Below are 12,261 nucleotides of genomic sequence, written 5' to 3'. Positions count from 1 at the left end.
TTAGCAAGCTGTGTCCAGGAAAAGCACATTAAAAATTTAGCTGTAACTTGCCTTGATGGCAGTTTTGAAAAGATGTGAAGAGAAATAGACATACATACAATATTCTATATCCTTCCCTAAATAAACAATGAAGTTGTTATAGAGATAGGGGAAAAAGTAAATCTAAATTGAGGTTAACAGACTATGTCACCCACGCAAATCAACAATAATGAACATTAGAATAAATACCTGGAAAAAAGCTAAATGAGAAAACAAAGGTAATTCAGAGACAGTCAATAATTTGGTTATTATTATGTTTTGAAGAGTCTGGTGTTTTTACTCCATGGGTAATGGCAATTCAAAAAATCCATAACAAGCAGGAAATTATATTAAGTAAGAACCTACATTCTATAGTTCCAGATGAGGGATATTGCCATACTCATTGCATAGTTTAATATTTGACAATCTACACTGCCTATGGGTTACTTAAATTAAATGTGATTTGGTATATAGATACTTCAATAATCAGATTACAGGTACACATTCTGGAGAGATGAATATGAAAGATTTTTTTCTTGATAGAAAACAAAAATGATGACTAAAGATCAAATTATTATAATGTGCTTTGAGTATGTGTGTGTGTTGAGGGATAGATGAAAAATATGATAAATTAGAATTCAAGCTGATATCTTACATTGCACAGTAAGATTATCATGTAAAAGTTATCAATAAACTGAGAGATTAAAGTAGCTATTAGAAAGTATCCACAGAGTTATATACAATTTTACGTTTTCATTTTCAGCACATATCCAAGTGGAACATAGTTAGTTTGGCATGTGATCATACAGTCAGATAACACCTCCAGGAAGATTGTATCGACCTAAGATTATTCATCACTTCATTACTTCCCAAAGTAACTGGGTGTTTCTGACGCTATACGGAAGCATCTAGGTGAATACAAAATAGGAAGGTTCTAAATTCCTCCACTACTCTCCACATTTTGGAGCAGAGAGAATGCAAATTACTTGACCTTCAAAAGCCTTTGACCAGGCCCAACAGTTGTTCTTAAAATTAAATCAGATTTGAAAAAAACAAAAAAAACAAAAAAGTCACAAAAAAAGATGTATCCCTATGGACTGAGTTTCTATCCATGAAACAAAGAATAAGAATAAACAGATCTAGATACAGGGAATATAGACTGAGAAATCCTTTAAGGATTGGTCTCAGAGAACATTTTTAGATCTGATCTGGAAGATGGAGTGCACAGTGACATCTCCAAATTTGCTGATGACACTAGCTCTTCCCGATAGTGAAATGCCAGAGTGACATGAATAAATTGCAGGGACATCTTGAGAGACTGTGGGAGTAAGCCAAAAAATAGTAGCTGAGCTTCAGTTTCAGAAAGTGTTAAGGAAGTGTGTTAAATTCAGGAAAAATAATCTAAAATGTATTTATTGGATGAGTCATTCACTCTTCATATAAGTATTTGTAATGTTCTGGAAAGAATGTTTGTATACTCCCCAAATTCATATGATGAAGTCCCAACCTCCAATGTGGATGGTATTTGGAGATGGGGCCTTTGGGAAGTAATTAGCCCTGGATGAAATCATGGGCGGGGGGAGTCCCTCAAGACAGGCTTGCTGTCCTTGTAAGTAGAGGAAGAGAGATCAGAGCTCACTCGCTGTGTCTCCTCTCTCTCTGGGCCATGTGAGGACATGGCAAGAAAGCAGCTGGCTGTCTGTAAAACAAGAAGAGGGCCCTTGTGGGGAACAGAGAAAGGTTCCCTGGACTTCCCAGTCTTCAGCCTTCAGAAATAAATATCTGTTGTTTAAGCCACCCAGTCTATGATATTTGTTATAGCAGCCTGAATTTACTAAGATAGGAGATAAGCTGAAAAATAGTAACACTTTCAGTTTCAGAAACTGTAAGGCAATGTGTTAGATTTAGGGAAAATAATCTAAACTTTACTTATTGGATGAACCATTCATTCTTTATGCAAATAATTTGTTGAGTACCTAGTATGCCCTCAGCATAGTGCCAGGCACTAGGAGTAGTGAGATAAAGAGGGCATGGTTGTTGGCCTACTGGGGGAGACAGTGCCATATAACTTAGAATGTTGGGTGACGTGTGCTATTTCAGAAACAATAATAAAGAGCTCTGCAAACACGGAAAATGGAGCCTGAGGGAACCAGGAAGGCATCTCAAAGTAGGTGACATTTGAGCTACATCTAAAAGGCCAGGAAGGGAAAGGGGTGGTTTTCTATGAAAGGAGAAAGGCAGGGGAACACAGGGCTTGGTCTGGTCTGCTCAGACTTATTTTTTTGAAACTTTCCTTTATTTCTAAATAAAATTCTACCCAGAAACCTAACATAAGACAGATCAATGCAGCCTTTTAACCTGGACTTGCTCCCCAATCTTCACCTCTCCCCAGCTCTGATGTCTTCCCAAGACATACCACAGATCAAGAGGACTCTTGAAACATCCCATGAACACTGATGTGGCCTCCCTTTAATTTTATAGACAGGTGAGGAAAGATGGGGCCTGTATATTTTAATTTACTAGTCCAAGGTCTCAAAGAAAGTGAGAAAGATAATTCTGTATCTTGATTTATGACTCAGTAAGCAAACACTTAGAAAACTTATTGGAGAATGTTTTTCTTGCAAAATTAGCTGTATCTATTATGGTAACCGAGTGGCAAGCAAAGCTGTGGGACATTATCAGCAAGGGAGCATGTTGAAAGGAAAAGAAGAGTCTTCCACCCCAGACCCCTTAATAGCCGTGGTTTTCCTGCAGTGAGACGGTGAAGCAATAATCTGCTAGAGCTGGAAAATCCCTGTGTGCTAAGTAGGGGAAGTGGCTGAGATAGGTGACAGAGCTGGGTCAGGGTTTAAAAGGAAAATCATGGAGACAGTCTAAAAAAAATCAGTGATAAAACTGGAGGACCCATATATGGAGAAAGAAAAGCAAATGCTAACGGACAGACCAAATATAAGGACTATCAAATCAGAAATGAGACTGGAAAGGGAGATTCTAGAACATGAAATTAATCTCAGACACAAATCAGAGATGGATTGATTATATCAGACTACGTCTTGGCAGTGAAACTAGAAAAGAATCAATTGTCCACATACAGATGTGCAAAGCAGTTGCTTTCAATGTGTTGGGAGTAAGGGGAGCCCTCTGAGCTGCTGACTTTGTTTTAAAGGTGCATTACCTTGGGGCGCCTCAGTGGCTCAGTCGGTTGAGCATCTGACTTCGCTCAGGTCATGATCTTGCGTTCTGTGAGTTCGAGCCCCACGTCGGGCTCTGTGCGTACAGCTCAGAGCCTGGAGCCTGCTTCAGATTCTGCGTCTCCCTCTTTCTGCCCCTACCCCGCTCATGCTGTCTCTCTCTCTGTCAAAAATAAATAAACATTAAAAAAAAAAGGTACATTACCTCTTCTGTTACAGGGACTGTAGGCTTCTTTGATTCCTTATGAAGATACATTAAGATCTTTAAGCTGCATGAATGGACAATGGTACAGTTAGCAGACCCCAGATTTTGATGCCAGAGGGACTCTTGTGTACAATCTTGATTCTGCCACTGGCTACCTATCAGGTTTTGGGAAAGTTACATAACCTTTCAGTGCCTGAGGTATTTCACCTAAAAATGGGAACTATAATATATATACTTGCCACAATGGTTTTACTAATATAAAATACACACAAAACATTTAGCACATTCCCTCACACATAGTGGGTGATTAATAAGTGGTAGCTGTGAGAATGTTGATGCTAATTACAAGCATGAGCTTGGTGAAGACTTTATTATGTAAGCCAAAAAAAGAAAAAGGGAAAAACATATACAGAATAAACAAATGTTGATGAAATCCTGGAATAGAGGCAAAGAATACTTTGCAAAGAGATAAATTTAGGTGAAACAAAAATAATAATACTAATAAAATAGTAAGTCAGTCAAGTTTAAATTGCTTCTAAAAATTGGTATGAAGGGGCGCCTAAGTGGCTCAGTCGGTTGAGCGTCCGACTTCAGTTCAGGTCATGATCTCAGGGCTTGTGGGTTCGGGCCTCGCGGCGGGATCTATGCTGGCAGCTCAGAGCCTGGAGCCTTCTTCAGATTCTGTGTCCCTCTCTTGCTCTGTCCCTCCCTTGCTCATGCTCTGTCTGTCTCTCTCAAGAATAAATTAAAAAAAAACATTTAAAAAAGTGATATGTATGGCTATTAGGCTACAATTAAACAAGATGAAAATCTGACAAATAGACTTTATAAATAATAGAGGGCTGACCATCAATCAATCAATAAATCAATCTTTATAAAATAAAAAAAATATCAAATTATCTAAAATGATTTGGAAACACAAATCAGTCAGATGTCTTTATTGTAGGTCTTCTCAGTGCCTTTAATATGCTATTAGGAATCATGATACTCCAAGTTTGGGACTATAGTATATATCATTTCCCTGATACCAATGTCTATACACCTTTTATTTTTCATAGGAAATCTCAAAAAGGCTAGTCTCTATGTGATACATTTTAGGAAATGGCAATGGCCAAGTAAGACACATCTCAGATGTAAGTAGATCACACTTAGAACCTAGGTGTCCTGACACTCAGCTTAGTTGCTCTTTCTAGCAAAATATTACTATTTCTTCTCATTGTATGGATATAACATTATGGAGAGCAACCATTTTCTCCCACAAAATACTATCTGCTACTGTTCTAACACAGTTGGCTGGGGGTGGTAATTACTGTGTTCGTACAGCACTAAATGAATTTGTTTGCTGTTTTTTAACTTTCATCTAGTTTTATTATTTCCATGTGTACCAAGCTCATGTTTCCTTTCCGAAGCCCTCAGAGGCTATGACTCAAGTGCTATGTTAATTTTAAAATGTGAAGGAATGAAACATCTGTTATCATGACAGGCCCTCAGGACTTTCATTTTTGAATGAGTAGGGTGAGAAATAGATTTAGAAGTGAGGGAAGATAAAAAGACCCAGGTGATATTCGTTTAACACAATCCCCAGATACTGGGAAAAACATCTCAGCTATGAGTCAAGCTCACAGAAATACTTGTCTCTCTCTATGTGTTATAAAGTAACCTCTGGCTGGCTGATCTATGTCTCACCTTGACTCTTCAATGCTATGTCACCTGAACCAACTGCAATCTTAACTTCAGAGGATATATCTCTTTGCTAAGTGGGAGATGACACTCTCAGCTGGGAAATTAAGTTTTCTGTTTTTTTGTTTTTGTTTTTTAATGTAAAATCTGGGTTACCATTGTCTGGTCACCTCCCCCAAATTAGGATACAGTACAGGGAAACACAGTTTGGGGACCAGCAGAGAGTGGAGAGGAGAGTCCCTGGGCACCAGTGCAAGATAGTGGAGTTGGTAAGCAGCCTCCTGGATAGAAATCCACACGAAAACAAGTCATAATGTTAAAAGAAGCAGACACCCCCATCGAGTGCTAAGAGTGGAACACACATACAAATGCAAGATAACTGAGGAGAAAACAGGAGCGAATGAGAAGGTTCAAAATGGAAGATGGTGCTTACATTCTGGAAAATGTCCATCAAACTCAAACACAGCAATGGCATATTTTTCAGAGGGTGTGGTGGCCTCTGACAGGCATAAAGAAACATCCAATGAGAGCTATTACCTAGCTGGAAAGTGATCATCTTTTACATTGTCAACACTGTAATCAATAGAAATTTTCAGGGGCACCTGGGTGGCTCAGTCGGTTAAGCGTCCGACTTTGACTCAGGTCACGATCCTGCGGTTTGGGAGTTCGAGCCCCGCTTTGGGCCCTGTGCTGACAGCTCAGAGCCTGGAGACTGCTTCGGATTCTGTGTCTCCTTCTCTCTCTGCCCCTCCCCCACTTGTGCCCTGTCTCTCTCTGCCTGTCAAAAATAAATAAATGTAAAAAAAAATTTTTTTTAAATAGAAATTTTCATGTAATCTGACTGAGTAGACCATCCTGGAAAAGAGCAAAAGTCACAATCTAATTTTGAAAAGAGTTGGCCATCCTTATTATCTTTATTTTTCCTCCATTTTTTGAATACCTCTTATGTATTCTGTGAAAAACACATATTCACTGTACTGAATTTCATCTTCAGAACAAACCTATAGAGTGTTTTATTCTCATTTGATTGATGAAGAAACCATGTCCCATAGAGTTAAGGAACTTGCCCTTGGTCATACTTGTCTTAGTTGTAAATGCAGACTAATATGTGCTGTTTCTAATGTCATTATACCAACGTGGGGGGGGGGGCACTCATAATCTTCCTTCTCCCTGTGCTCATTTAAGACATTACTGATCAGTCATGGATCTCCTTCCCACTGAACATGGTTTCAGAATCCTTCTCAGCATATTACAGCAATCCACTACAAATTGAGCAGTGAATACTTCTGAGGTAAAACCAATTTCCTACCCCTGCTCTACACCATTTTGCATCCTTCTATTATGCAGGCAACCAGGAGTAGACAGAGTAGGCTAGCAAAATAGAATGAAGATCAGAGCCCAGATAACCACGGGGATATCTTGTTTAGAGAAGAAAAGATGGGTGCCTTGGTGTCTCATCCAGTTAAATGTCTGGCTCTTGATTTTGGCTCAGGTCATGACCTCACGTTTCATGAGATCGAGCCCCCCCATCTTCTCTGTGATGAGTGTGGAGCCTCCTTAAGACTCTCTCCCTCTCTCTCTGCTCCCCATCGCTTGTGTGTGTGCACACACATGCTTGTTCTCTCTTTCTCAAAATAAATAAACATTTTAAAAATAATAAGTAAAAAAATTAGGCAAAAAAATTGAGTCCAGGAAAATCAACTAAAACAAGGAAGGACTGGAAGTTCTCTAGGTCCTGGTACAGATTAGGGGGTCAAAGAGTGGTGTTAGTGAGCGGTAGAAAAGGTGAACTGAGATTTCAGGGATTAAGCTCTTTAATCTTGGACTTATATTATGCTACTTCTTGAGTGTGGGCAACATTGGGACTAGAAGTTTTTGCTGTAGTCATAGGAAAATAAAATAAGACAGAAGTAATAGATCTGATATATTCCAGACAGGGCTTGCAAAGATTTAGTTGGCTTCTGGAAATCTGAAAGCGCAAATATCTGGCATGGATGGATGAGTCATACATTGGAAACAACAAGTTCATTGGATTTTTCTCTTCATTGAATTAACTAAGTCAGCCAATTAAAATTAACATCTCTAGTCAAACAAATATTTGACTCAACGGGGAAAAATCTGTAAAACAAATAGCTCTTTGGAAGTAGAAAGAATAGTTGTTATACTTATTAGTTCATATTTTAACCAAATGACACAGGATATGTCCATGTCTAATTTGCTGGAATTATTTTTAAGGTCTACAAAATCACATATATTAATACGTATAACATCATAGCTCTACACAGAATGTGAGAGCTTACAAAGACTTTACAAACTTGGGATGTAATGGTAGATACTGAGCCCTAGAAGCTTACATCTCGTTAGAGACAAAAAGACCTGTAAATAAACAGATGAAGTTTTGATATATGTAGTGATAAAAAAAATATAAAGAAGTATTATGCCTCTTGGGGGTAGCAGAGAATGGCTTTGCACAGAGGCTGATAATAAGCCTGGAATCTGGTGAAGCAGACAAGTTGAAGATGAGGGAAATGGGGACAAAAAGACCATTAGGCAGAAGGAACAGTACTTACAAAGGGATAGAACAAATTCTACAAAAGTAAAAAAGAAAAAAAGAAGAACTCCAGTGACAGGAAAATTACAAATAGCAGAGAATGGCTCTACTATGAAGTGCAAGCCCATGGGAGATGAAGGATGGGAGCTGAGCCTGAACAGGCAGGCAGAGATAGGGCTGCCAAGGGCTGTATTTCATGCTAAAGGGTCCCAGTGATGACAGAGTGTTGGAGTTTTTAGGTAGTTGTGCATTTTGGGCAAATCAGTGTGTGCAAGCTGAGTGGAGGAGGCACTTGAGAATGGTGAGATGGGCTCCAGAAAGATTTGTGAACAGAAAAAAGTGAGTAAGACATGAACTAAGGTGGTGGCAAAGGAGGTAGAGGAATAAGTTCCTTAGACACTGAGCACCAATATAACTTAGCTGCTGTGTTGGGGGTGGGGGGAGCATAGAAGAAGTATACATTCAAGGATGACCCAGGAGCAGGCACACAATGGACCAAGGGCATAAAAGTAAGAGATTTTAGAAGTGGTCAGCTTGAAGTTTATGATTAAGAACAGAGCTATTAAGGTACATGTAGTGGAAAATATTTCAATAATTTTTTTATTAGAGGCATAAGAATAGCTTTGGTAGAGAATTTGGAGTATGTGAAAATGTACAAAGATTTTTTTAAAAATGTCATTCATAATCCCACTTTGCAGCGATAAACTATTGGTAACATTTTAGTATACTTGTAGATGATTTTCAAAATTTAAAATCATATCAATTAAAATTTTTCATCTTGCTTTTCCTATTTGGCATTGAGAAAATATTTCTCATATTACTAAAAATTCTTCAAAAAAACATGATGTCTACTCAACACATCACATTCAATCATATAATGAACTGTTAGACATTTCACCATTGCCATTTTTGGGGGCAAATAGTTCGGTATGACTACATCAAAAATACAAGGAAGACTTCCAAATTTCTGTTCATATATCTTTTTCATAATTTCTGATTGTTTCCTTAGGATAGGTTGATGCATTTGTAAGTTTCACATCTACTTTAGTATTAGAGATGGTTTAGTGTAAAACGGGGATGAACTTACATGCCTTCTCAGCATGGCTGAATTCTATTCCTCCCTGGTTCTGGCACTTTCTCCATTTTATGTATGTAATGCTCACCAGGTATTAATACTTATTAATAGTTATTTTAAAAATGCTAATTTTTGTCTGAATTCAAACAGTTTGCATGTGTAGGGAATTTACATGTCTGAAAACAAACACTTGACCATATAATATTGAGGGAGTTTTACCTTTAAAATTAAATGGATTTATCATTATCAAACCATGACTTCAATATCCCACATACATAATACAATCCAAAACTGTTCAGAAATTTTGACATAAATTATCATTTGTAAAGTTTATTTTTTTCTCTTAAAACGTATTCTACATGACATTGCTATTTTCACACCTGACAAAAAGAATTTAATGAACTAATTTAAATTTTAGATGACATGGTGAAAGTATCATCATTTCCTCATGTTGACCCGCATAATCAAACAAGCTCAATTAACATTTTTGAGATGTTATGTCATTTTGAGGCCATCCAGTCTCTTGAGAAACCATTTTGTTTTTCTTGTGTTTAGCTTAAATGACTTACGTTTTCACAATGCTAAACTAAGCACAAGAGTAAAAATTCATTCAAATCAACCTATTTCTCATCATAAGATAACGATCAAATAAATGTTTATCTCCAAGGTTATTTCAGTGCATTAAACCTACTTTTATTTATTTTTTTCCACTAAATTTTGTGAAAGAATGTTTTATATTTATTTCTTGTTAGTCATCTTGGGTCCATTGGAATTTATCCCCTTTTGAAAGTTTTCTAGAGAAGTAGATTTTATGACCAACACCTCTATATGAAGAGCTCATACTTCAGAGCTCTTTCCTTATGTTTGTAGGAATTACGTCATGCTCGGGTCTGCAGACACATGAACATGTGACAAGTGAGCTAGAGGGAGTTCATCTTCGATTCACCAGAGCCTTAAGAATATCCTTAGCTGTTACTAGTGATTTGCATCTGATTGGCAGGCAAGTGAGAGGCCAGAGTCTCCAGAAAACTTGTGAGAACCTATTAAAAATACATACATAAAAACTCATATATGTGGCAAAGGGAGCTGCTGTCTGGACCCACGAACTCCTCACATTCATTTTCATTGTCATTGTCAGTAAGACTCTAAGGCCAAGGTGGTGAGCCCCCTAATGCTGCTAAGTCCATTGCTCTGTGTTGCACTCTTTGTGTCTAACTGCATTTAACAACGTTTAAGGAATTTGTATTTGTTGCATCTTTCTATCCATTGTGACACGGTCATACTGTACAATCTAATTTCTAATTTTAACAGGTCAGAGCATCTTTTCTTCTGTCCTTCGTAATGCCATCTTTGTATGAAGTTCCTCAACGGGCTCCTAAAATCTGAGCTTCCTATTTAAGTCTAGTGGTATTTAATCCAGCTAACTCTGCAAAGGAATCAATTTCTCCTTAACAAACTCTTGCTTGGTATTCAACCATCTTCAGTTTTGCTATCATGTGATCTGTGAGTCAGAAGCACTGAGGATGTGAGGTCTGTGTCATTCACCTGCAGACAGAGCAAAGGCTCTGGAAGGAGTTGGGAATAGCTGGGCAGTATTGCCACTTATCAGTATAAAAGGTTGTTCAAATAGAACAGGAGAGCAAGAGAGTTGAGAAGCACCACATTTACAAACATCTGCAGTGGTTGTAGGTCACTCTGCACACTAGAAAAGATGAATCACGTGGGGCGGAATTAAGAAAGCAAATGAAAATGTCATTTCTCTTAGAAAGTCTAAAAGAAAAGAGCATACCTTTAATCTTAGTACTTCCTGAGAAGAAGCTGGGGCAGCTTTTTTTTTTTTCCTTTTTTACCCAATTTTGATGCTTTAAGGGCGACTTTAACTCTTATTTTCTCACAGTATTTCATTATAAAGAACCCACTTAGCCCACCTTAAATTCCACCTCTTTTCTGTTTTTGTTGTTGTTTGCTTTTATTTTTGCACTTCTGGGGGTGCCTGGGTGGCTCAGTCGGTTAAGCGGCCGACTTCGGCTCAGGTCATGATCTCGCGGTCCGTGAGTTCGAGCCCCATGTCGGGCTCTGTGCTGACAGCTCAGAGCCTGGAGCCTGTTTCAGATTCTGTGTCTCCCTCTCTCTGACCCTCCCCCGTTCATGCTCTGTCTCTCTCTGTCTCAAAAATAAATAAACGTTAAAAAAAATTATTTTTGCACTTCTGAGGAAACATTGACTTGGATGCTTATTTTAGTTACTGTAGGAAACCCACAACTCCCTGGGCCTTTCTACCCAAGAACAGAAGATTAAGAGAAACTAAGCTATAAATTAGGACATGTCCTCAAGTTCCTAGTCCCTGAGCAGGGACAACTTCCTAAATTCAATCATATGGTAAGTTTTTATAGACTCTTACCAACCTTACAAACCTATGCTCTTTTTTTTAATGTTTATTTTTTTTGAGAGAGAGCGGGGGTGGGGGAGAAAGGGCAGAGAGAGATGGAGACACAGAATCTAAAGCAGGCTCCAGGCTCTGAGCTGTCATCACATGGGGCTTGGACATGGGGCTTGGACTCACAAACCACAAGTCATGACCTGAGGCAAAGTCGGATGCTTAACAAACTGAGCCACCCAAGTGCCCCAACCCTATGTTCTAATCATGAATCAAGGGTTAGGGCTGAAGGGGGTAGAATTCCCTTGGCATAAGTAATCTATTAAGGAAAGCACATTCCTCAATAAATCATCATCACACAATAATGTTGACAAAATAAGGCCCTGTCCTCCAAAGCCATGAGCTTTGTCCTTGCATAACTACATGTAAATGGGAAATGATTACCTTGCCCATAGATCTGGAGTATTCCAGCCAACAGTCATCATTAGGCTGTGTTCTCAGAGCAGAACAAACAGGATGGCGAACACTGAAAACACAAACATATAGAAGGAATTTGCAAATAGTAGTTTTCCCATTAAGATGTATCGTACCGATTGCACAGAGGAGAATTCTGGTCCTAATTTAGTGCAGGTTTGTATTTGGCACATGTTACCTGTAGAGTATTTGGGTAAATTACTGATGTCAGTTGTATTTCTCCTGGAGACGAGGGAAATAGGTTATTGGCACAATAAAACATCCAGAGGCATTTAAAATGTCAGTCTAATCGCAAGAACCAGTAAGGCTTTTAATTACCTTCTGTGCAATTTTTTTTAATTGCTCCGATGGCTGTAGCGCTTGGTAAGTTCCTGACAGAGCAGCTGCAACAAACTTAATTTAAACATTTTTTTTTTCCTAGAGCTCTCTGAAAAAAAAAAAAAAAAAAAAAAACAAACCAAAAAAACCCAGAATTTGAGACGCAGGGTAAAGGTTGGGAGTCTTTTGTTCCAGGCTCTCTTTAGGAACTCTTGTTGTTCGGCCACTGATAAAACCCTACCTCTATTGTTCATCCAAGTACCTGACAGTTTTTATTCACTGATGACATTCTTTGGACAGGGTATGTGTTTGTCATCACCCTCCCTCTCAGAACATTCTGAATCGGACAGTCCATGGTATTAGACCATCACC

The sequence above is a fragment of the Panthera tigris genome, chromosome C1 (genome assembly GCF_018350195.1).
Source record: "Panthera tigris isolate Pti1 chromosome C1, P.tigris_Pti1_mat1.1, whole genome shotgun sequence".
Taxonomy (NCBI): Eukaryota; Metazoa; Chordata; class Mammalia; order Carnivora; family Felidae; genus Panthera; species Panthera tigris.
The sequence above is the reverse complement of the archived record's forward strand: the minus strand, read 5'-3'. Positions refer to the sequence as shown.